This window comes from Lithobates pipiens, unplaced genomic scaffold (assembly GCF_037356315.1).
Source record: "Lithobates pipiens isolate NorthernLeopardFrog02 unplaced genomic scaffold, aLitPip1_a1.2 Scaffold_16, whole genome shotgun sequence".
Taxonomy (NCBI): domain Eukaryota; kingdom Metazoa; phylum Chordata; class Amphibia; order Anura; family Ranidae; genus Lithobates; species Lithobates pipiens.
In genome coordinates, this window is record NW_027507748.1 from 311,616,837 (window position 1) to 311,643,305 (window position 26,469).

General features: G+C 39.7%; 1 protein-coding gene across 2 annotated transcripts in view; it reads left to right on the top strand.

Annotated features, from left to right (window-relative positions):
• LOC143982696 (potassium voltage-gated channel subfamily A member 10-like) overlaps positions 1–26,469 on the top strand; it is a 91,901-nt gene that overhangs the window by 47,603 nt on the left and 17,829 nt on the right. For both annotated transcript variants that reach the window (XM_077481627.1, XM_077481628.1), the window contains one exon: positions 23,220–23,278. The gene's annotated coding sequence lies outside the window, so the exon portion shown is untranslated. The remainder of the gene's footprint in view (positions 1–23,219; positions 23,279–26,469) is intronic.

Consider the following 26,469-nt stretch of genomic DNA (forward strand, 5'->3'; position numbering starts at 1 on the left):
CCTGTCACCTGCCCTATGTTATCACACAGAGACCTTGTTAAATGTTAGAAAAATAAAAAAAAGTAAAAAAAATGTAAGTGATTGAAACAAATATAAAGTAAAATATATCTGTGTAATAGTTGGAGTGGAAGCAGTAATTTTAGCTTGCAGTTAACGCACAACTGATGGGCTATAAAAGTATTTATACCAATGTACCACAGGTTGATCATTTTGAACTGTACATTTTCACCTTTTTGTGGACGCATGCAGTTTTGAGGTTTGACATATTTGCTATCTATTTACTGGACACTACCTCATCTTTTATTTTGTACAGAATAATGGGGAATAAATAGTGCTTGTGTGTAATAAAATTTATTTTAGTGGGGATTTTTTCACCTGAAAATATAGGTTTGATAAACAGCAAACATTGTGCAACATTAAAAAATATAGCTACCATCTATTTATTCTATAGGTTCTCAGCATTCATAACATGTATAATGCTATAGGGCTTTTAAGTATTTTATAGCCAAAACTGTATATTTTAAGATGCCTGCAAAAAAGTTCCTTTGGGATTTATTGTTGCTGCTGGGGATCTATTGATGCTGTTGGGTGATTTATTTATGCTGCTGGGGCATTTATTGTTGCTGCTGTTTTTTTAATTCCTGCTGGGGGTTTATTATTGCTGGGTGGGGAATTTTTGCTGCTAGATTCTTTAATATGGGGTAATTCTGGGAGGTACGTAGGAGTTAAGAAAAAAGGGATACGCTGGCAGATGGGTAGAGGGTAGACACAAGTGTAAACCAGGAGTGGGAGAAAATTTGGGGGGGGGACTGGAGGTCACAAACCTCGGGACTTTTTTGGTGTTTATTGTTTTTTCACACATTATAGAGACAATTACCATAGTTTATGGTTAAAAAATTACATATACAAATTTTTATTACAAAATTCATTAAAAACAACATTACAAGAAACAATTTGAAATTTGCATAATCAAATGTTGCACTTCAAAGCTTTACTCATAGACCAATAATACCACTCTTTTCTCAACATGTTTCGCTCCACGGAGCTTCCTCAGGAGATATTGCGTAATGGCTATAAAACTATAAGCAACAAGAGATATTGTAAATATTCATGCATAATTTAATAATTTTTACATGTATATATTATATAACCAAAAAGGAAGAAAAATATCTACAATTTTTTTGAAAACATTAATCATATTTAGCCACTTAAGGACCACCGCATGGCAATGTAGGTCGGCACAATGGCACCGACAGGCACAAGCACGTACATGTACGTGCTTGCCTTCCAGCGGGTGGGGGGTCCGATTGGACCCCCTCCCACTGGCTGCGGCGGTCCGTTTCACTTCAGGAGTGATCCGAGATGAGGGGATGGCCGTTGGTTTCTGGCCATCCCCTCTCGATTGCTCCTGGCGAATAAGAAGCTTCCTCCGCCTGTGTAGTGTAAACACAGGCAGGGAGGAAGTGATGTCATTCTCCTCGGGCGGTCTTTTTGACCGAACTGCGAGGAGAACACAATAGTAAGTGTACCAAACACTACACTGACATGTAGGTACACATAGGCACACAAATCACCCCCCGATCACCCCCCTGATCGCCCCCCCTCCCAGTCACAGTGTCACTGATTGCAGTGATCATTTATTTACTGATCACTGCATTTAGTGTCAGTTGTGACAGTAAAAAGTGTCAGGGCAGTTAGTGTTAGGTCCAGGGTAGCCCCCTACCCCCCATATAAAGGTTTAAGCCCCTGATTGCCCCTAGAGTTAACCCTTTCACCCCCTTTTGCCAGTGTCACTAAGCAATCGTTTTTCTGATCGCTGCATTAGTGTCACTGGTGCCTCTAGGTAGCTAGTTATTTTTATAGGTTCACCGCCAGGTTTTTATAGCGCTAGGTACCCCCATATACTACCCAATAAAGGTTTTAACCCCCTGATTGCCCCTAGAGTTAACCCTTTCACCAGCGATCACCGTATAAGTGTCACTGGTGACGCTGGATAGCCAGTTAGTTGTTTAGTTATTTAGGTTCCCCGTCAGGTTTTTATATAGCGTCCAGGACCCCCATATACTACCTAATAAAGGTTTTAACCCCCTGATTGCCCCTAGTTAACCCTTTCACCCCCTTTTGCCAGTGTCACTAAGCGATCGTTTTTCTGATCGCTGCATTCGTGTCACTGGTGCCACTAGGTAGCTAGTTATTTTTTATGTTCACCGCCAGGTTTATATAGCATTAGGTACCCCCATATACTACCCAATAAAGGTTTTAACCCCCTGATTGCCCCTAGAGTTAACCCTTTCACCAGCGATCACCGTATAAGTGTCACTAGTGACGCTGGTTAGCCAGTTAGTTATTTAGGTTCCCCGTCAGGTTTTTATATAGCGTCAGGGACCCCCATATACTACCTAATAAAGATTTTAACCCCTTGATTACCCCCAGGTAACCCTTTCACCTCCTTTTGCCAGTGTCACTAAGCGTTAATTTTTCTGATTGCTGCATTCATGTCACTGGTGCTGCTAGGTAGCTAGTTATTTTCTATGTTCACCGCCAGGTTTTTATAGCGTTAGGTACCCCCATTTACTACCTAATAAAGATTTTAACCCCCTGATTGCCCCTAGAGTTAAATCTTTCGCCAGCGATCACCATATAAGTGTCACTAGTGACGCTGGTTAGCCAGTTAGTTATTTAGGTTCCCCGTCAGGTTTTTATATAGCGTCAGGGACCCCCATATACTACCTAATAAAGATTTTAACCCCCTGATTGCCCCTAGTAAACCCTTTCACCAGTAATCACCGTATAAGTGTTACGGGTGACTCTGGTTAGTTAGTTTGCTTTTTATAGCATCAGGGCACCCACCATTTATTACCCAATAAAGGCTTAACCCCCTGATTACCCAGCGGGTGATATCAATTAGGTTTTAGGGTCAGGGTCTGCATTGCCTCAGGCAGCGCTAGGTTAGTGCCAGTACCGCTAACACCCACGTGCAAAGCATACACCTCCCATAGTGGTATAGTATCTGAACAGATCAATATCTGATCTGATCAGATCTATACTAGCATCCTCAGCAGTTTAGGGTTTAAAAAAAAACGCATTGTTAGCGGGATCAGCCCAGATACCTGCTAGCACCTGCGTTTTGCCCCTCTGCCCAGCCCACCCAAGTGCAGTATCGATCGATCACTGTCACTTACAAAACACTTTTTTTGGTAGCGTTTTATATTTAAATCCTGAAGGCAGTGCTTGGTTTTCGGGGTCCTGTACGTGGCTAGGCTCCCAAAAAGTCCCCCACATGTGGTATCCCCGTACTCGGGAGAAGCAGCAGAATTTATTTTGGGGTGTAATTTCACTTATGCCCATAGCATGTGTGAACAATATATTGTTTAGTGACAACTTTGTGCAAAAAAAAATGTAATATTCCTGCAACTTGTGGCAAAATATAAAATATTTCATGGACTCAACATGCCTCTCAGTAAATAGCTTGGGGTGTCTACTTTCCAAAATGGGGTAATTTTGGGGGGTTTTGTGCTATTTTGGCATTTTATGGCCTTCGAAACTCATCCATGCCACATTCATGCCACATCAGTGCTCATCCATGCCATATCCACGCCACATCAGTTCTCATCCGTGCCACATCCACATCTATCTATTCCTTTTTTTTAAAAACAGTCACTGGTGAAGAAATAGATGCTTACTGCAATTGTTTAGCAAAAGATTCCGGCCGGGAAGAGAAAACCCCCCTCTGGTTTTTTTTTTTTTACAAATCCTGGTCAGATTATGGCGGAGAATACTTCCACTTTATAGCCCCATCTGGTGCGGCGTCTGACGTCATCGCCGCACCCTGGACGTTCTAGAAGGAGCCCCTAGTGCACATGCATGGCTGTTTATACGGCAAACAACAGGAGGGATGACGCAGCCCCAAACAAACCTCCGGCGGCCATATTTTCTGAGGGATGCCCTGTTCTTACTCTGTGACGGATGGCCAGCCTGGATGACGCAACCAGCACCAATCACAGATGACCATCTTGAATGTTTCTTTGCCCTAAATGTTAGTGGAGGGCAGGTGGTTAAGAGGTTTGTTTAATTTTTACACCAAACCCCATTAACTAATAGACTAGAAAAAGGAAAATTTAAACAACCTTTCACCTGCAGGTACAATCCAGGGATTCCGTCAATAAGGGCAACAGAAGGGAACGAGACATTGATTAAATCCTGGACCTTATGTGCCCTTTGTGGGCACATAAGGTTGAAAAAGGGGAAGAAAAATATGTATTATAGAACATCCTACTAGGAAAACCATCATTATAGGTGTGTACTCTGTTAGAAATATATACATTATAACAAACATATTACTTGAATTGTATCAAAAAATTAATGCGTTCAAGTGTTAAATAAAATCTGTATATTAATTCTCAAAAATAAAATGTTTCAATTAAATCAAATTTTGTTCTGTGGCAGCTCTAGATCGTGCATATTCAAGATTCAGTACATCAATACCTTTTATAATTACTCTGGTGCGTATTATGTATTTCACAAACAAAGAAGAGAAAAAAAAACACATTTTATATTTATTTCACAGAAAGGGCTTAAAACTTAAAGTGTCATTTAGGCCTGGAGGTTTTAAAGCATTTTGATCTGAGATCCATTTTGCTTCACATTGTAAAAGGACTTTGTCATAGTCCCCTCCTCTTTCATTGGGGGGGACATGCTCAAGAGCAAAGAAATGCATCATCGTGTCATCAAAAGCATGGCATAAAACCATGTGACGACTAATTGGCGTCTCCATTTTTTTCTTCCGCACCAGGGATACATGATCCCTGATGCGGTGAAAAAATTGACGTTTTTTCTTTACTATATAGAAAGCATTACATCCACACGTCATCAAGTGCACCACCCCAACGGCCTGACATGTTGCCAAAAATTTTGGGGCATACAGTCATTCGTTAGGGAGGATCACCTCTCTGGAAGCATGGAGGTATCTACAGATTCCACACTTATGACATGGTCTGGTTCCCTTTGTATTGGCCACTTTATTTGAGGAAGCAGTATAGTGACTGTGTACAATTTTGTCTTTTATAGATCTTGATCTTCTAAATGTAATTTCTGGATAGTTCTTTAAGTGTTTGGAGACACAAGGGTCTCCCATCAGTAGGTACCAATGCTTTTGTATTATATCTCGCATTTGTTTGTGTTGTCCAGAGAACTTTGTAATGACCCTCAGGCTGGTGCTAGGCTCTCTAACCTTTTTTCCATGGATTTAAGAGATTCTATCCTGTCTTTTCGCTCTCATATATTCCTTTTTTAGACATTTGTTGCTATAGCCCTTTAATCGCAGACGATTATGTAGGGCTTTAGCTTCTTTCTCAAAATGGGCATTTTCACTGCAATTTCTTCACAATCTGAGATATTGTCCATACGGAATATTGGTTATGAGGGGAAAAGGATGAGAGCTAGTTGCGTGTAACACAGAGTTACCTGCAGATGGTTTGAGGAATAAAGTATATTCCGACTAGACCATCTTGATCTACAAAAATTTGATTATCTAAAAAAGCCAAACTGTGTTGATTTGCTTCCATTCTAAATTAAAGATTGTACTGATTGGGTATTAATTTATTAAAGAAAAATGTTAGATCCTCTCTACTACCAGTCCAAATAAAAAAAACATCATCGCCGTATCTTCTCCAAAGTGGTATATGGTCAAGAAAAATTTGTAAATCCTCCCTTGCAAACAAACCACGCTCCCACCCCCCCAGATACAGATTGGCATACATGGGGGCACACTTGGTCTCCATGGCTACCGCCTGCATCTGGAGGTAGTGGGAGCGATTGAACAGAAAGATATTGTTCGTTAAAATGAAATACAAAAGGTTCAAGATGAATTTGTTATAAGGCCTTGGCGCCCTATCATTTTCCATCTTTGGGTGAATGCTAAATTCCACTATAACTACAAATATGCGTCAAACAAAACATGAAATACATAACCAAAATACATATATACAGTATATATATATATATATATATATATATATATATATATATATATATATATATATATATATATATATATATATATATATATATATATACTCCCTTATAATCAATACAATGATTAACACTATTAGAATACAACCAATGTGTGCCAAAACCAGATGAAACAGAATCAGAAATAATATTAAAAATTGTTGAATACTCAATTTGAACAGTCTTAAATATTGATGAAATTAAATAGATGAAATATTGATGAAATGAAAAGTAAAATTACTATATCTATCAAATTGTACCAAAACAATATAGAGGAAATTAGATAAACAATGAATCGAATACCAAAGATAAAAAAAAAAATCATCATTCATAACAATACATCAGATCCCATTTAAAGCTCATCCCTTTGGGTATACAAGCATTTAACCACTTGCCCACTGGATACCTAAACCCCCTTCCTAACCAGACCAATTTTTAGCATTCAGTGCACTCACATTTTGAAAGACAATTACTCAGTCATGCAACACTGTACCCATACACATTTCTTGTCTTTTTTTTCACACAAATAGAGCTTTCTTTTGGTGGTATTCCCTTCCACAGGAGGTAACTATTAGATAAGCACCTGAATGACCACAACATACAGGAATATACAATGTAATACTGACATATAATATAAATATGCCATGTATTTAATCACACTGAGTTTTTTTATGTTTTGCGCTATAAATGAAAAAGACAGAAAATTATGTGAAAAAAAATGCATTTTTCTTCGTTTCTGTTATAAAACTTTGCAAATTAGCAATTTTTCTTCATAAATTGTGGCCGAAATTTATACTGCTACATATCTTTGGTAAAAATAGCCCAAATAAGTGTATATTATTTGGTCTTTGTGAAAGTTATAGCGTCTACAAGTTATGGTGCCAATCACTGAAAATCAATCACACCTGATGTACTGATGGCCTATCTAATTTTTTGAGGCCCTGAAATGTCAGGAAAGTTTAAATACACCCCAAATTACCCCTTTTGGAAAGTAGACATTCCAAGGTATTTAGTAAGAGGCATGGTAAGTTTTTGAAGTTTTAATTTTTCCCCACAATTCTTTGCAAAATTAAGATTTTTTTTCTTTTTTTCCCTCACAAAATTGTCATAACAACAAGTTATGTCTCACACACAGCATATGCATACCAGAAATTACACCGCAAAACACATTCTACTACTCCTCCAGAGTATGGCAATAACACATGTGTCAGACTTTTACACAGCCTGGCCACATACAGAGGCCCAACATGCAGGGAGCACGGTCAGGTGTTCTAGGGACATACATTTCAAATCTAATTTGACTACATATTACACTTTTGTGAGGCACTGTAGTGGCGTGGATGTGACGCGGATGAGCACTTATGTGGCATGGAGGTGACACAGATGAGCACTGATGTGGCATGGATATGGCATGGATGAGCACTGATGTGACATGAATGTGGCATAGATGAGAACAGATGTGGCATGGATGAGAACTGATGTGGCATGGATGTGGCACGTATGAGCACTGATGTGGCACGGATGAGCACTGATGTGGCACGGCTGGGCAGGGATGAGCATGAATGAGGCATGGCTGGGCATGGATGAGGCATAGCTGGACATGGATGAGCATGGCTGGGCATGGATGAGCATGGATGAGCATGAATGAGCATGGCTGGGCATAGATGAGCATGGATGAGCATGACTGGGCATGGCTGAGCATGGCTGGGCATGGATGAGCATGGCTGGGCATGGATGAGCAGGGATGAGCACGGATGAGTACGGATGAGCAGGGCTGGGCACGGATGAGCAGGGATGAGCACGGATGAGTACGGATGAGCAGGGCTGGGCACGGATGAGCAGGGCTGGGCATAGATGAGCACAGCTGGGCATGGCTGAGCATGGCTGAGCATGGATGGAAGACCCGACAGCCACGAACATTCCCAGTTGCGTGTAATTCTGGGAGAATGTCATATGATGGCCTCCCAGAGTTATCCGACCGCGCTGGCCCGGTCGGCAACTGGTTAACTTAAAGAACCAAAACCATAAATTGAGATAAAAAAAATCTGTTATTCATATAAATGCATCGGTCCCATTCATATTTCAACCCTTTAGATATGCAAGTGTGAAGCTTAAAATAACAATATGGGAAATATAAAAATAAACTATTATACTCACCTAGGTGGATGCAGCATTGGTCAAATGCAGCATCTGTCCCTTACTGCCTCTAAGATTGAGAACTGAATCGAAGACCACTGTTTAAAATGTAAAAAAAAATCATCATTCATAGCAATACATCAGATCCCATTAAATTCTTGTATACCCAAAAGGATGAGCTTTAAACTTAAAGAACCAATAGCATAAATCAAGATAAAAGAAAAAATCTATTATTCATATAAATGCATTGGGTTCCATTCAAATTTCATCCCTTTAGATATGCAATTGTGAAGCTTAAAAGAAAATTATGGGAAGTAAAAAAATTAATTATTATACTCACCTAGGTGGATGCATCTGTCCCCTGCTGACTCTAAGACCGAGAACTAAATCAAAGACCGCTGATTGCTCAGTTCTCTTTGCGCACTCTCTGGGGAGCTGGCTCAGGCACTTAGAGGCTCAGTGGGTGACTGAGCCAGCTGCTGGTCCAGGCATCTGGGTGGGTTCTGACAAGTAATGTCAGCTGAAAGTGGATTTTAGCCTGCTGTCGGCTGAATACGGCTCACAGATGTGGAGAATGAAGAGCTTTCACCCTACTTCTCCTTTAACCACTTAAGCCCCAGACCATTTTGCTGACCAAAGACCAGACAACTTTTTGCGATTCGGCACTGCGTCGCTTTAACTGACAATTGCACGGTCGTGCGCCATGGCTCCAAAACAAAATTGACATCCTTTTTTCCCCACAAATAGAGCTTTCTTTTGGTGGTATTTGATAACCCCTGCGTTTTTTATTTTTTGCGCTTTATTCAACACATTTTTAGTTAAGTGTGTCCAGGGGAGTGTTTCTAACTGTGTGTGGGGGGGGGGGTGGCCGTGTGTGACACATCACTGATCTCTGCTCCCGATGACAGGGAGAAGAGATCCGTGACACTTTCACTAGGCAGAACGGGGAGATGCTTGTTTACATTAGCATCTCCCCGTGAGATGATTATGGGTATCCCCGCGGTGATCAAGTCTGCGGGACCCATGATCCGACTCACGGAAATCCTGGCCGGTGCGTGCGCTGCCGGCGGTGCGCACGCGATGGCACAGCGACAAATTTAAAGGGACGTACAGGTACACCCATTTGCCTGTCCATGCCATTCTACCAATCTACATCGGAGGGCACCGGTCAGCAAGTGGTTAAAGATCAAATGCACTTCTCTTTTGTTTAACAGGGAAATATTAACACATTTGGGCTGTTTGCGGCAAATTCTAAAGCCATGGAACACTCATTAAGAGTCTATGGAAGAAATCAAAAGTGCTAATTTTAAAGGTTAATATGCAAGTTATTGTCATAAAAAGTGTTTGGGGACCTAGGTCCTGCCACAGCGGACATGTATATATGCAAAAAAAAGTTTTAAAAATGGCTGTTTTTTCGGGAGCAGTGATTTTAATAATGCATAAAGTGAAACCATAAAAGTGTAATATTCCTTTAAATTTTGTACCTGGGGAGTGTCTATAGTATGCCTGTAAAGTGGCGCATGTTTCCCGTGTTTAGAACAGTCTGAGAGCAAAATGATATTTCTAAAGGGAAAAGTAATTTAAAAGTAGTAGCGCTAGTGCCGGCTATAATGAATTGTCGGGTCTCTGCAATACACATAAAAGTCACTGAAAAAAACGGCCTGGGGGTGACCCAAAGTGCATTACCAGGCCCTTTGGGTCTGGTATGAATATTAAGGGGAACCCCAAACCAAAATAAAAAAAAAATACGTGGGGTCCCCCTAAATTCCATACCAGGCCCTTCAGGTCTGGTATAGATATTAAGGGGAACCCCGTGCCAAATAAAAAAAAAATTTGGGGCCACCCGGTTGCATAATCTGGAAGACTATCAATGGGATATAACGGAGACTCAGATAATAGGAAGAAGGCTTTTGGTAATTAAGAACCTTAAACAGGGGTCTGCTCCTGGCCCAGATTGCTTCTCCATGGCTTATTACAAAACCTTTGCACAGAGCTTAGCTCCACACCTGGCACACTTCTTTAACACCAAAACAAAAGAGAAATCTTAGAGAGATAACTTAATTCGGCATTCTTCTCGGTAATACCTAAACCAAACAAAGACCAGGGTGAGGTAGGTAATTATAGACCAATATCTCTGACCAATAATAACATAAAGATCCTGACCAAGATCCTAGAGAACCACATGGCGTCTTTTATTAGTCGGTATATCCATAAGGATCAGGTAGGGTTTATTCTGGGCAAACAGGGCCCGCACCAAATCAGGAGAGCAATCAACATCATCTCTCTTCTACAGATGGGATAGGACAAAGGGAGGTATCAGAAAGGCCTGCTCTTTTCTATCTATCTCCAGAAAGCTTTTGATTCGGTATCCTGGCCCTATATGTTTAATATCATGAATAGATGGGATTTTGGACAGAGGTTCATGGATCTGCTGACAGCACTCTATTCCTTTCTATCACTTGTGCCTGCAAGGTTATTACTCTGAACCATTTAAAATAGCCAGAGGGACCAGACAGGGATGCCCCTTGTCCCCTTTAATATTTGAAATAACAATAGAAACCCTGGCGATAGCCATACGTAACCACCGAGACATTCAAGGGGTTAACTGTGGTCCACACACACATAAGTGTGCCCTATTTGTGGATGACCTACTGTTATTCGTTACTTCACTGATGACCTCTCTCCTAAACATCTGCAACCTCCCCAAATCCCAAATTTTAAATGTGTAAATTCCACACACATTGGCTAAGAATCTTAAGCGCTCCTTTCAATTTGAGTGGAGTGAATGTACCATCAGATACCCGGGAATTCATCTTTCTTCAAAGGTTGAACACCTGTATAGGGTCAACTTTCCCCCTCTCTGTAAAAAACTTGAAATGGACCTCGATGGGCACTCCATGAAATATCCTGGATAGGAAGAATGAACATGGTTAAGATGACAATGCTTACCAAACTACTTTACTTTTTTTGTGCCCTCCCGATTTCCATTAAAAGAGACCATGTACGGATTTTCCAAAAATAATTTATAAAATTCATTTGGAGTTATTCCAGTCACCACCTCTCAAAGCAAGCTTTATATAGACCTAGGACACAAGGAGGGCTGTGGGTACCCAGCATATTGTGGTACTATCAAGCGGCACGCTTGGCACAATTGTCGATCATTTATTTTGCGTATGGAAAAACCTGGTTGGGTGCATATAGAACAACAAGCAGTCCCCGCACACACATTGGACTTCCTACTCTGGTGCCCTCCTAAAGATCACCCTCCTATGTTGTCTCCAAATTTATCTCGTTCTATTGCACTTTGGGAAGCCTGAAAGGCCTTCCCACCTTAACTTCAGACATGCAACCTTTAGCACATATTTATCATATATCATATTTAAGTGGTGGCTAGACAAGGCTTTATACCACATTGGACACTACCTTACCCCCTTGGGCACACTCTCGCTCAACTACTGTAAAAGCAAATTGGAGATGCCAGAATCAGAGAGATTAAGATTCTTGCAAATATCCCACTTCTTAAACTCTCAATAGAAGAACAAACCAGAACTCCCGAGGTTAATGGCTTATGAGCATTGGTTTGGCCAAGCCACAGAGCAGAGGGGGGGGGGACATTTCCACAATATACCTGTCATTGGCCTTAGACAGCTCTAAATTATCTTACAGGTTGGCTTGGGAGGATGAGTGGCAAGATAGCTGGGATGTGGAGATTTGGAATAGAAACTTCTTTCGATCCTACAGAGTTATACACAACACTGCCCTGATGGAAGCCAATCTAAAAGTGTTAACCAGGTGATACCTGGTTCCATACAGGTTAGCTAAAATGTACACATCAGCCTCTTCCCAATGCTTCAGAATCTGTTCGCCTTTAGGATCCATGATACATGTACAGTATGCTGGGATTTCCCAAGAATCAGAGGATTCTGGAACAGAATATATCAAATGATCTGTAAGGTTATGGGATGCCAGGTTCCCAAAGACCCCTCAATAGCATTACTTAATGCTCTGATACGTAAAACCAACAAAGCTACCCAAAATCAAATTTTCTTTATTTTATTTGGAGCTAAACTAACCATAGCACGAGCCTGGGAACAACCAAACGTCTCCACTGAAGTTTTGCAGACAGACAAAAAATTTCCTGGATGATGATACAATAGAAAATGGTTAGCTGCCTGATGAACTCAGCTGCTCAGGCAACATGAGATCCTTGAGCATCCTATTTAGGCATTTCTTGTTAACATTGCAATTTATGATGGAGATGGGGAGGGGATCACGTGGTGCTGGCTACTGCCTATACTTTCTTTCTTCTCTGACTCCCTTCAAAATCACAACTCCGCACTACTTCTTAGTGCACTTCGTTATCTACTTTTCACATTGTAGTCAAGGATTGATTACCCAAAGACCTAGGTTACATGGTACACTTGGCTACCAAGGTCTTAAGCACAGCTACTTTCCTAATGGATTTTGCAATATTTTATAACAAACTAAGAAAACATGTTTTTTTTTCAAAATTTTCAGTCTTTTTTAATTGATTTAGCAAGAAAAAAAAAACAATGGTGATTAAATACCACCAAAAGAATGCTCCATTTGTGTGACATGGGTACATTGTTGTGCATGATCACGCAATTGTCATGCAAAGTATGACAGCGCTGAAAGTTATAAATTGGCCTGGGCAGGAAAAGGGTTTAAGTGCCCTGTACTGAAGTGGTCACACTTGATGTTCGCATACCTAAATGGATGAATTTTAAATGGGACCTAATGTATTATTATAAATTTTGGATTTTTCTATCTTGATTTATCGTACCGGATCTTTAAGACTGATGCTTAGGTACCCAAAGGGATGAACTTTGAATAGAATCTCATGTATTGTTATGAATGATGTTTTTTTTTTTAGGTTAATGTATGATATTCTATTCATAGTTCATATAATTTCTTCTCTATATAGTGTTAGTCATTTCATCAAGACTGTTCATATTCAGTGTAGCACTTTTCAATATTAATTTTGATTCTGTTGTATCTGGTTTTAGCATACATAGATTTTTTATTTTTTTTTGCATTAATACATATACAAGATGATGTCCTTTTTGGGATTGTGTTAGACATAAATTGGTAAAGTATTTCGTGTTTTTTTTTTCATGTTTGATGAGTACGTGTGTATGCTTTGTATTGATATTATGACATGAAATGTAAATTAACTTTAGTGACTTGTATACACTACAAGTTGCTGGGGTTTCCCAGTGCTTAAACACAGGTGTGCTGCTATAGTAAAATTTAACAATCATCCAAAGATTTAATATATATAATGATAGAGTGAGAATGCATTATTGGTGGCAGTATTTTTGAGCCCAGGGTGGATGAATGGTTGTGGGCGTATCACTTTGCATCTATCTGAGGATTTTGAAAGTGTTCCCCATCAGGAATTTACTTGGTCTTTTAGAAGCATCCTGATTATGTTAGTGCTTATGTTATACTGGCTGCTTTTGGAGGTGTGAAAGAGTGGTTTTCATAGCCTTGTGAACTGCTAAGAATATGGAAGCAAGCAGCACACCTGTGATAAGAGCTTGGACGCTTCGGACATTTTAATTAAGGAGCATATAAATTCCTCCTCTTACTTGGCCACCCATATCCTTCTGATCAAGCCAATCATGGTGAAATGCATTAAGGAGGGAAGGGGACATCATGGAAGCAGCTGTACTATTAATAGTTGAATTATATTATGGGAGCCGACAATTCATTATAGCCACGACTGATTTTAAATGACTTTTTTTCCTGCAGAAATGACACTTTGTGCAGGGACAGTTCTAAGCATGGGAAACAAGCACCCCTTTACAGGCATACTATAGACACCCCCCAGGTATGAAATTTAAAGGAATATTACACTTTTATTGTTTCACTTTAAGCATTATTAAGCATTATTAAAATCACTGTTCCCGAAAAAACTTTAGTTTTTAAAACTTTTTTTGCATTGATACATGTCCCCTGGGGCAGGACCCAGGTCCCAAAAAACTTTTTAGAACAATAACTTGCATATTAGCCTTTAAAATTAGCACTTTAAATTTTGAACGTTCGAGTCCCATAGACTTTAATAGGGTTCTAAAGTTCACACAAAGTTTAGGTCTGTTCGCAGGTTCTGGTGCGAACCGAACCGGGGGGTTGTTCGGCTCATCCTTAGCAATAATATACTAGTGTGAGTTCTTCTTCTGGAGCTCCTGAAGTGAAACGCATTGGGCTAGAATTCCGGTGATGTAAATTCCAACCCATGGAATGCATGCTGCAGCCCACATTTCTGTGTCCACAAGCAGTTCTTTACAATTTTACATGTGAGATTTATGACATTATATGTGTTTTAAATAAAGTGATATTACACTACCCGGATTCCCACTCTTTTCCTCATACTTTACATTTGAGAGATTCAAGTTCCCAAGGAAGATCATAAATGCTTCTGTGAAAAGAAGGAGAGACTGATCACTACTTCCATTACCATGAGGGTGAAATCCACAAGTGCATCCTGACTAGCAATCTCAATAGCTGGTAATCAAAGGGCAGTGTCACCAGATGTGTAACATAGTACCAACTTCACCTTTACATCTCCAGCAAAGATTACTAGTATTTGACTAACAACTATGTAATCTGTCAGGGGTGGCATACCAGTGCGTGAGTAATCTATAGGAAGTTTCTTGCAAGAAAGTTACATAATTGCAGGTATGTCCAATGGGGGAGTATCTGGCTGTTACAGACTGTTTTCAGTTCTTCTCTGAATTTAATCAATCCTGATTGTAAAGCGTGAGATGCTAAATAATTCCAGACAAGTTATGTAATATCTAATACATTTTTTAATATAGGTATAAACAAATAGTATATTGTATAACTTTTATTAAAATATAATAAAGACATGTTATAATCTCACTTTACCAAATACAGCCTAGTCACTATGGCTCAGGCTGAATTATATTGAAATATTCTAAATAACAAAAATTAATTCACCCCATACAGGAAAAAAGTGGAACCACATAAAAAGCCGTGACAAGGGATTGGGGGTGGTGAGCTGTATTCTTCAGTTCTTCTTTCCAACTGTCAAACGCCCGTTATAAACGGCTTTATTAATAGGGGTACCTTTGTTTTTAAAAGATCATTTATTGGTGGATAATCTTAATACGAAAGGACCAATCTTACTCTAGTCTAATCTTATTTTTTATGTAATTGGCCAGTTTATATTGACCAATCAAAATCAAATAATTTAAAACTGTTAATCTAATAAATGATTACCGCCTCAGATCCCATGAAGAAAGGCTCTTTCCCCCCTCTTTCCACATGGGATAGAAGGCAGCACGCAATATACATTTTTTTTAATAAATTAAATTCCAGACAAGTTATGTAATTTTTAATAACATTTTTAATGGATAATATAGGCTGCTGCTGTTTTATTGGTATAAACAAATAGTATATTGTATAACTTTTATTAAAATATAATAAAAACATCTTATATTCTCACCTTACCAAATACAGCCTAGTCACTACGGCTCAGACTGAATGATATTGAAATATTCTAAATAACAAAAATTAATTCACCCCAAATGACAGGAAGTATGCAAAGCATACATACTGACACCTAACCCCAGCCCGCGGCTTCTTCAATGCAAGCCTGGAAGTCATTGTTCAAAATGTCAAGCCCAATATCCAACAAATGAATGCCTTCAGCACGGTAAAGCCCATGCAATCCACCCTTCAAATCTAAATGACGAAATGAAAAACCATAAGACTGCTCTAAAAATGTATGAATATTTCTATTTATACGCTTTTCGAATTTTCATGAAAGGGCGCAAAAAGAAAGATTCCAGCCATCCAAGTCTCAGAATTATTTCTGAAAAAATAATAACTAAATTAAGAAAGGACAATTTCAGAAATGTAATGGTGCGTTGAATGTCAAAAATCAAATCTAAAGTCCTAACTTGAATATCGTTGCCACCTAAATGGATAATGAGAATATCAGGCTGTGGCCAATAGGTACTGTAAGTAATCTAAAAAAATCTAAATTCAAGTCGTCCCACCTCATTCCTCTCCAGCCACTCCAATAAACATTAAAAGAAGAACCCAGGTTCAGGTTTGAAGTATAAGTATGGGCTGATGCCCTCTTCTGAGCCCAATATACTAATGAGTGGCCGAGAATCCAAACAATAGAAGGACGATCTAAAATAAAATGAAACAAACCAGTTAGGACATATATACAATTTTTAAGAATCAGACCGCCATCTACCCAATTTCTTAATAAAGTCAGCATGAAAAACAATTTTAGCAGCAGCAGTGGCAGCACCGATTCTAAAGGAATGCAAAGTAAATGGCACATGACCTAAATTTAAAAAATCCAAACATTTATGAAAAACACAGTTAAATTGATATTTCGTCAATGGAGAACCATCATTGTGAACAAAGAAAATATCATTAAGTTGAGGGCAAACCAATAAATAGTTAGTCAATAGCCAAATTGGACAAACAACTCGCAAAGGACATTGATTCAAATAAAAACAAAGACCTTTGCCATATATGTCTGTTTTACTGCAAGGAAGAAAAATCTGTAAACGCCCATCCTCAATAATGACATTTTGAATTTGCAAGGGCGAGGGTGTATGCTTTGCAGGGGAGACAAGTTCAGAAATACGAAAAGCTCCAAAGAAAAGCAAAGAAAAAACAGATTAAAAAAGAATATCTTCATAAGCAGAAAAATAAACCTTTGATGAAATAGAACACAATTTCTGCAATAAATCCATAGTTATAGGAAGGCATTTGTCCTTACAAAACAAAGATTTTTTAAAACATTTCAGCGTTTGCCGCACTGAAAAGAAACTAAAACAATGAGGTAATAAACTCAACTTTAGAAAAAACGAAACCCCAGACAACGTCTTATTAACATGAGACCAAGAATAATTTTGAGACATCAAGTGTGAAAGAAACAGTAAAACAACACCTTCAAGAGAAGAAGTGCTCAAATTATTAGCAGTCAAAAAAAATCCACAACTTCCACAATGAAATATAATTCAACCATGTAGAAGTGGCCAGCGAATGTTGAATATGCCCAAAAAATTATATCAGATCCCATAAATCTGGGGGGCAAGGAAGTCCATGCAGATACGCTGCTGGCATCAGATGATAAAAACGATCCATCTGGAACTGAGAAAGGGAATCTGCCAAATAATTTTCATTACCAGGAATAAACTTAGCTTTAATCCACATATTGAAATTAAGACATTTAAAAACGAAATATTGTAAAAGTCTATTGGCCGGAAGAGACTTGGAGGAAAGACAATTAATCGCATAAACAACACCTTTATTGTCAGTATGGACAAGCAAACAGGCAAGCAAATGTCTATTCTGAAAAAAACTGTCCCCATAATTCCAAAGCAACAATGATAGGAAACAACTCCAACAATACTACATTATTACAAAAACCCTGAATAATCCATCTAGCAGGCCAACGGGAAGCACACCAGTGTGTCCGCCAAATAGAAGAAAAACCGATGCAGCATCAGAAAAGAGGGCAAAATCATCACAGGAAATAAATTAAAATTGCCAAATCGATTTACCATTACAATTCTTTAAAAACTGTGACCAAACAAGCATATCCGACTTAATATCGCTGGTCAATCTAACATGAGGGGAAGGATTCTTCAAACCAGAAATAATAGAATAAAACCGTCTAGAAAAAATTCGACCAATAGGAAGAACCCTGGTAGCAAAAGCCAACATCCCAAGTAAAGATTGCATTTCTTTCCAGGTAACTTTTTTATGCCTGACAGACTAAAGCAATAAATCAGAAATCTTCGAAATCTTATCTAAAGGAAGACAAAATTCCATATTTACAGAATCAATAGTGACACCTAAGAAATCTAAACACGAAACTGGACCCACCGTTATCTCAACAGCCAATGGTATATTAAAACAACGACAAACATCAAAGAATGAGGTCAATAAATATTTACAATCATCCGTATCCTTACTACCCATAAACAAAAGGTCCTCCAAATAATGCAAAATAAAATCAGAACCAGTCACTTGCTTAACAACCCATTCTAAAAAAGGAGAGAATGCCTAAAAATAAAAACAAGCTAGAGAGCAATCCATGGGAAAACACTTATCAATATAATAATGTCCCTGAAAATAAATTCCCAAAGAACAAAAACAATCAGGATGGATAGGAAGCAGACGAAACGCAGACTTAATGTCTGCCTTTGCTAACAAAGATCCTACACCTAAAGAGCAAAGCCCATCAATTGCAATCTCAAAAGACACATAAGAAACTGAAGACAATGACTGGTCAATTTGATAATTCAAAGAACAACCATAAGGGTAAGAGAAATGATGGATCAATTGATAAGGTTGATCCATAATTGAGGTTCTTTTTTCGAGACAATACCTAGCGGGGAAATGCGCAAATCATCAAAAGGAGGCTCATCAAAAGAACCAGCCATCCTACCCGTCGACACTTCCTTAAGCAACTTACTAGCACCAATAAAGGAATTTTGTACCACAGAAAGCAAATTGTCTACCAATTGACAACCAACACCTGTAAACTTTGGAAGCCGAAAACCATGCAAAAAACTGTAAATCAAAAGAACTGCCTTCTGTCGATCTGGAAAAATTGTTAGCCAAGGTAACATGTTTTCCATGTTCACTGTTGAGTTGGCTTTTACTCGTAGACTCTCTAGATTGTTGATGGGTAGAGGACGATAGTTTATGAAAACATTTTACAACTGGATGTGCACCAGAGCAGAATGCACATTCATGTTTGTACCTGCAAGATTGCAACCATTTACACTAGTTGTCATTATATGCAAAGCAAACACCTTTCTTATAAGGCAGGTTAGTGGTGGGAGAAAAAGAACTAATAGATGGACGAGCTGAAAAGGATCTAGGAGGCATGAATAAGTTTAACCACAAATCCACATCTTTTACACCCCATTGCAAAGTGGGATGAACACTCAATTTATGTTGGAAAGCCTCATCATAAGCAAACCAAGAATAACCACCAAAATTACGATAAGCTTCTAAAATGATGACCATATGTTGGAAAAGTCCAGAACTTTTCTCTGGGTACTTTTCACAAGGAACACTAGAAAATATGAAAAATGCTTGAAGCCAATTGAATATAGATTTGGAAATATTTTTCTTTTTATCATCATCACATTTATCATCACTTTTAACATCTTTATATGAAAAATCCTTATGCCCTGTACACACGGTCGGACTTTCAGATGGAAAAGGTCCGATCGGATTATGTTGTCGGAAAATCCGATTGTGTGTGTGCTCTATTGGACTTTTTTTCCGTTGGAAATCCCTACGGAAAAAGTTTGAGAGCTGGATCTAAAATTTTCCGACAATAAAATCCGATCAGACTTTTTCCGATTGTTTGTAGAGAATTTTGATGGACAAATTGCCATGCATGCTCAGATTAAATTACGAGACCAAAGCTATTGACTACTAGCTTCAACGTAGCCACGTCGTACGCAACGAACATCACCTCATTCCAAATGATTGGATTTTGTCCGACCATATGTACAGGGCATTCGAACAAGGCAATAACGTTAACAAATCAATGTATTCACCTTTCCATATCTTCTGTTTAACACTCAAACACAAGAAAATAAAAACACAAGGCATTGCTCCCCTACCATACAGTTGCGATACACTTGTAGCAGCAATGTTAGTCAGGGCAGGAGAATGCGTGGTATTGCCAATATCAACAGCAGTATTAAAATTCTCAACATCATTACATAAAGGCACTGGAGAATGTTAATCCTGCACAGCAGACCATACAGAAGCAGCGGGATTAGGAATACCGTACTAACCGTAGACGAACGTCCCGGAACGGCCATACCTGCAATAATATTACTAAGAGAAGATGAAAGCTCAGTCAGTAATTGAACAGTAGTAGACTCACCACACAAAGCAGCTGCAGGAACATCAGTAGGCACAGACTGCTGATGTTACACTATGACTGGTATAGGGTGGGATGATGTACCTGGTTGAGAAAGAGCAGGAATAGTGTTGCCAGGAGGAATGGAGGGAGCAGAATTTGCAACAAAGTCTCTCCTTGAAATCCTAGAAGAGGAATCATGAAGTGCGTCATACCTGCTCCAATGAGGAAGAGTAGAGCGACCACCAGACACTACCGTTGTCCTGTGTTTTATTTCTTTTCGCGGAGGATGGTACCGCCGCGTGCTGTGATGCATCTTTTTGTGGAGGAGTTAGGGCTATAGCTCTGATGCTGAACGCGTTTTCGCTTACCGAGGCCCGCCTACTCGGTCAGCCACATCTCGCAATGACGGTAACAGGTCAGGACAATGCTGCAGATACAACCGGAATCAGAACATCATCTGGACAACGAAGCATGAAATCTTCCATAGAAACAGTGGCATGTGATGAACCGGAATCGCCAGCCATTCGGTCAACCGAACCGGAACGCAGAGAAAGGTTAGCTTTTAACCACGCCATATCTTCCATACCGGCCTTATCCATTAAAGAGGAAGTAAACTCTCCCACTCTGATGCTTCTTTTCATTTAGTCCATTATAATAAGTAATTATCAGACTATAGCCACTGTAATCCAGCCCAAATCGCATATTACTTACCATTTAAAGAAACTTTTAAAAACTTGTTTCCAGGGGTTAGGCAGCACCATCTTAAGTATTGTTTTCTGAGTCCACATTGGAGTGTATTTCTGTACATTGAGCACTTCCTGTACTGTTAACCAAGCCTCCTTCTCAATCCAACGTTTCTATGGCAACCCTGCTTCCCTGTTCATAGCTGTTTGCGTTTGTCAGACTTATCAACTTCAGCTGATAAGACTGCAGTAATGGCCAAGTTTAGACTGTATGTGAGGTCACATGGTGTGTAGGAGGAAGCTCTGAGTGATTAGCAGAGTTCCGTGGTGTGCCGTAGGAAGTCCTGATAACAGATAGATAAGCACATAGAGAGTGTGCCATAAATCAGGGGAGATGTGGGCATGCTCAGTGACTTCATTCTACAGAACAACAAGTATTACAGCAATACTAAGCAAGTAAGGAGATATCTACTAGCAGTGTTCATTTGGGTTTTTTATGCTGATTTACATGGGAAAAAGTTGTGGGGGCGGGTTTACAACCACTTTAATTGTTGCATAAGGGATCATACGGGGAAAGAAGAAGTGTCAGATGCCATAGTAGGAAGAAGTATAGCTGGAGCTGCAGAGCTGTATTCTTCAGTTCTTCTTTCCATCTGTCAAAGGCACATTATAAACGGCTTTATTTATAGGGGTACCTTTGTTTTTAAAAAGGCTCTTTCCCCCCTTTTTCCACATTCTTTGGTTTGGTTCAGATTCATTTGCAAACCTGGGGTAAACTCCAGGTTATTTGCTATGGGGGTAAGGGGATCAGGGGTGGAGACCAACTTGTAGTTGAGTGTGACTTTGTGGAATATTTGTAAGGTGGCTCCAATAAAAGGGTATGACACTAGACTAGGTGGAGTCTAGTTTTCTGTATCCATGGTAAAAATTTCAGAGGGAGCAGGGATGAAGTATTTTCAATAGTGTTCCAGTCTTTGTTCTTATGATGGCAATGCCAATCAATGACTCTTTTAAGGTATAATAGCATAATAATAATGCTTACAATCCGGGAGACCCATTCCACCAGCATCCTTTGAATGGGAAATCATGTTAAAGTTTATCCAAGTCTTTTCGTTGGCCCAGACAAATTGTTGTATATGTTGTAAAGGTCTAAAGAATACAGGTGGAATTTTGATAGGGAGGGTGTACATGCAATAATATAATATATAATAGTCTAGGGAGAATAACCATTTTGACTATGGCAGCACATCCAAACCAGGAGAACTTCCCTAATTGGCACCTCTTGAGATCTGCTGTGATGGATTTTAGTATGGGAGAAAAATTTTGGCCAGAAAATGTTAACTTATTGATTATACTGTATAACTTATTGATGTTACTGAGCTTTTGTTATATTTCAGTTTGTTAATAAAAAATCTTCTCCTTCATAGTTATGTTATCTTCTGTCTAGTCAGAGGGTAAAGCTCTAGGTTGCTTTTTATAAATTATACCATTTATTGTAACCACTGTGCTATTTTTTTGTAATATTGTAAAAATCTCGTCTGAGTAAAGAAGTCTACATTTATCAGATGGCGTAGTTTGGCAGACAGATAACTTAAGCTGGAAACACACTGTACAACTTTTGTTGTTCTATTTCCTTTAGATTTACCTTAAACCATGTAGTGCAAGTGCTGCCTGATTGCATACAAAGTGATTAGGTGTGACCTCATATTATATGGTTTTGGTAAATCTAAAGGAAAAAATCTAAAGAAAATTGTATAGTGTGTATCCCACTTTAGTCTGACAAACAGAACCTGCCAAAAAGGAAATTCTGCAGATCTATTGCTAGACAGCTGCTTTAGTTAATTCATACTGCTCTGAGAATCCTTGAAATTGCATCACATTAAAGTTGTTGTAAACCCTGTTGCACCACTTGTACCTACAGGTAAGTCTATAATAAGGCTTACCTGTAGTTACTGTAAATACCTCCTAAACCTGCACCATTTAGGAGATATTTGCTATATACCCTTGTACCGACGTCATCGGCACAATTGATCACTGGTGCCGTTTCTTTAGATGCATACCTTGGAAAAACCTCAAATAACTCTGGGAGACATGTCGCCAGTCACAGCGCTGACTGGGAAGTGGTGTCGGTGCTTCGTTCTAAGATAAGTATTTCATAATGAGCTAGTATGTGATGCAAACTAACTCATTATGCCTTTGTCTTACAGGGTTTGTTTGTTTGTTTTTCTTATTTTTTTATTTTATTAGGTTTACAACCACTTTAAAGAATGCACAGTGCATATATATATATATATATATATATATATATATATATATATATATATATATATATATATATATATATATATATATATATATATATATATATATATATAAGCTTTTAATTTCAGTGAAATTGCTTTATAAGTGATATTTTGACAGTTTAAACAACTGTGTATATTTTTTCTTTGTCTTGCTACTGTCCCTTTTCTTGCTTTTAGACAATGAAGAATATGGCACCATAGAACAATTGCTAAGGTTTCAAAACAGGAAACATGAGGTATAGTATACAGTGGAATAATAATGAAAAGTGAATGTGATTAATATATGTTGGTTGCTCTATAATTTAACCCACTACAGTTTCTAACAACGCTTATTAATGACATTTACAAAAGAAAGCTATTGTAGTGCAATTCTTATAGCAGATGTTAGATTCATAGAACACAAGTTCAGTTAATTTCTTTAGTAATCACTTTTTTTCTTGCTGGCAAAATCTATAAGAAAAAAGGCCAATTTTCAGCTTTCAGCCCTGTCACACTTTGAATGACAATTGTGCAGTCATGCAACGCTATATCCAAATTACATTTTTATCATTATTTTGAGACAGATAGAGCTTTCTTTTGATGGTATTTAATTACCACTGAGTTTTTTATTTTTGGGTTAAAAAAAACAAAAAAGGACAGATTATTTAACCACTTGCTGTCTGGGCACTTAAACCCCCCTCCTGCCCAGACCAATTTTCAGCTTTCAGCGCTGATGCCCTTTGAATGACAATTGCGCGGTCATACAACACTGTACCCAAATGAAATTTTTATAATTTTTTTCCCACAAATAGAGCTTTCTTTTGGTGGTATTTAATTACAGCTGGGAGTTTTATTTTTTGCTAAACAAACAAAAAAAAGATGCAAAAAAAAAAAAATCATGTTTCATAGTTTGTTATAAAATTTTGCAAACAGGTAATTTTTCTCCTTCATTGAAATGCGCTGATGAGGCGGCACTGGTGGGCACTGATAGGCTGCACTGGTGGGTACTGATAGGCACGGTTAAGGTGGCACCGATAGGCACAGATAAGGCGGTACTGATAGGCACAGATAAGGCAGCACCGATGGGCACAGATAAGGCGGCACTGATGGGCAAAGATGGGCACAGATAAGATGGCACGGATGGGTGGCACGGATGGGCACGGATGGGCACGGCTAGGTGCCACTGATATATGGGACTGATGGGCACTGATAGATGGCACTGATAGGTGGCTCTGATAGGTGGCACTGCTGGGCACTGATGGGCACTGGTAGATGACACTGATGGGAATGGATATGTGGCATATGAGTTGCAGCACTGTTGTTGAGGCAGATTGTGGGCACTGATAGGTGGCACTGTGGGCACTGATGGGTGGCACTATGGGCACTGATGGGTGGCACTATGGGCACTAATGGGTGGCACTATGGGCACTAAGGGGTGGTACTGATGGGTGGCACATTTACTATATATATGTTGCACTGGCAGGGGGCAGGTGGGCACGGATGGCTTGGCCGTGATCGCACTGACAGGAAAATAGCCGATTACCGGCTCTGTTGTGATCACATGATCAGCTGTCATTGGCTGACAGCTGATCACATGGTAAGGGGTCGGGATCGACCCCTTGCTTCAATCCGTGATCAGGCGAGTCTCATAGACTCGTTGATCACAGAGCACGCCGCGTGCGCCCCTCCGGGGCGCGCAGGCCGTTCGTGCACGGGACGACGTCAATAGACGTCATTCCGGCAAAGGAGGTCCACGCTGTAGCCATCATTCGGCTATAGCGTGGATCCCTAGTGGTTAAAAAAAAAAAAAAAAAAAATTTTGTAAATAAGTAATTTTTCTCCTTCACTCATATGTGCTGATGAGTGATTATATGCGGCACTGTTGGACACTGATAGGCAACACGGATAGGTGGCACTGATTGATGGCACTGATGAGAAGGCACTGATGTCCACTGAAAGGCAGCACTGACTGGCATTAATGGTGGGCACTGATTGGCACCACTGCAGAGCACTGACTGGCATCACTGATGGGCACTGGCTGGCATCACTGCTGGACACTGTAGGGGCTGTATTGATAATAAGGGCCACTGATCAACTCTTCCCTCTTTACACACTGTGTGGAGAGGAAAGTCGATAACTGGAATTTACTTGTTTGCAAGTAATCAGCTGTGATTGGACATAGCTAATCATATGGGTAAAGAGCCACATCATCATTACCAAGATTGGGAATGCGCTGTGTCCTAGAGACACAGCGTGCCACCCGTCGCCACTCTGCGTGCCCCCACAGGCTCTCAAGCACGGAGAGTGTGAGACAACGTCATTTGACATCCTCTGAGAACAAGTGAACCACCCAGCCACTGCCACAGTAAAAATTAGTAAAAGAAAAAACATCACTATGAAACTACCTCCTTTGATCTTGGACCTGTCCTCTAGATTACACTACCAGCTAGACTGTGCTCCCAATCCACCACCAGCTTCCAGACTGTGGTGCAGACACTCTACCACAGTTAACACCCTCCTCGCTTGACCAGCCTAGATTACAGGTACTTTCTCCTTTCTTTCACCTTCTCTCAGTCTTGGTGCCAATTGGCAAAGAATCGTAGAATTGTGGTGATATTTTTATTTTTGCTAAACAACCCAAAAAATAAATTTTTGAAAAAAAGAAAAAAAAGTTTTTCATATTTTGTTAGGTAAATTTTCTCATTCACTGATGGGCACTGATGAGGTGGCACTGATAGGCTGCACTGATGGGCACTAATAGGCAGAACTGGGCACTGATAGGTGGCACTGGTGGGCACTGATCAAGAGGCACTGATGAGGCTGCACTGATAGGAACTGATAGGTGGCACTGATGGGCACTGGTGGGCACTGATCAGGAGGCACCGATGAGGCTGCACTGATAGGCATTGATAGATGGGAACTGATAGGTGGCACTGATGAGCACTGGTAGGTCCTGGTGGACAGTGACCAGGAGGCATGGATAATAAGGCACTGATGAGCATTGATTGTCAGCACTGATAGGCACTGATAGGTGACACTGGTGGGCACATATTTGCAGCACTGGAGGGCACTGATTAGTAGCATTGGTTGGCACTTAGGGGACCAATGCCCCTCTAACAGAAGTCGGTAACCGGCTTCTGTTTACTTCCGTGATCAGCTATCATTGGCTGACAGCTGATTACGTGGTAAACGCCCCTTTGTGATTGGCCCTTTACCCTTCTCTGTGATCGGCTGAACAATTGGGTGATCACAGAGTAAGCCATGCCTGTGCTCCCTGCGTGAGAATGAGAGGACGTACATGGCTGCCCTCCCGGCATTCGAGGTCAGCTCTGTAGCCATCTTTCGGCTATAGCGTGGACTTCAAGTGGTTAAAATAAAATAAAATAAAAAAAAAGATGTTTTACTTACCTGCTCTGTGCAAAGATGTTACACATAGCAGTCCCCACTG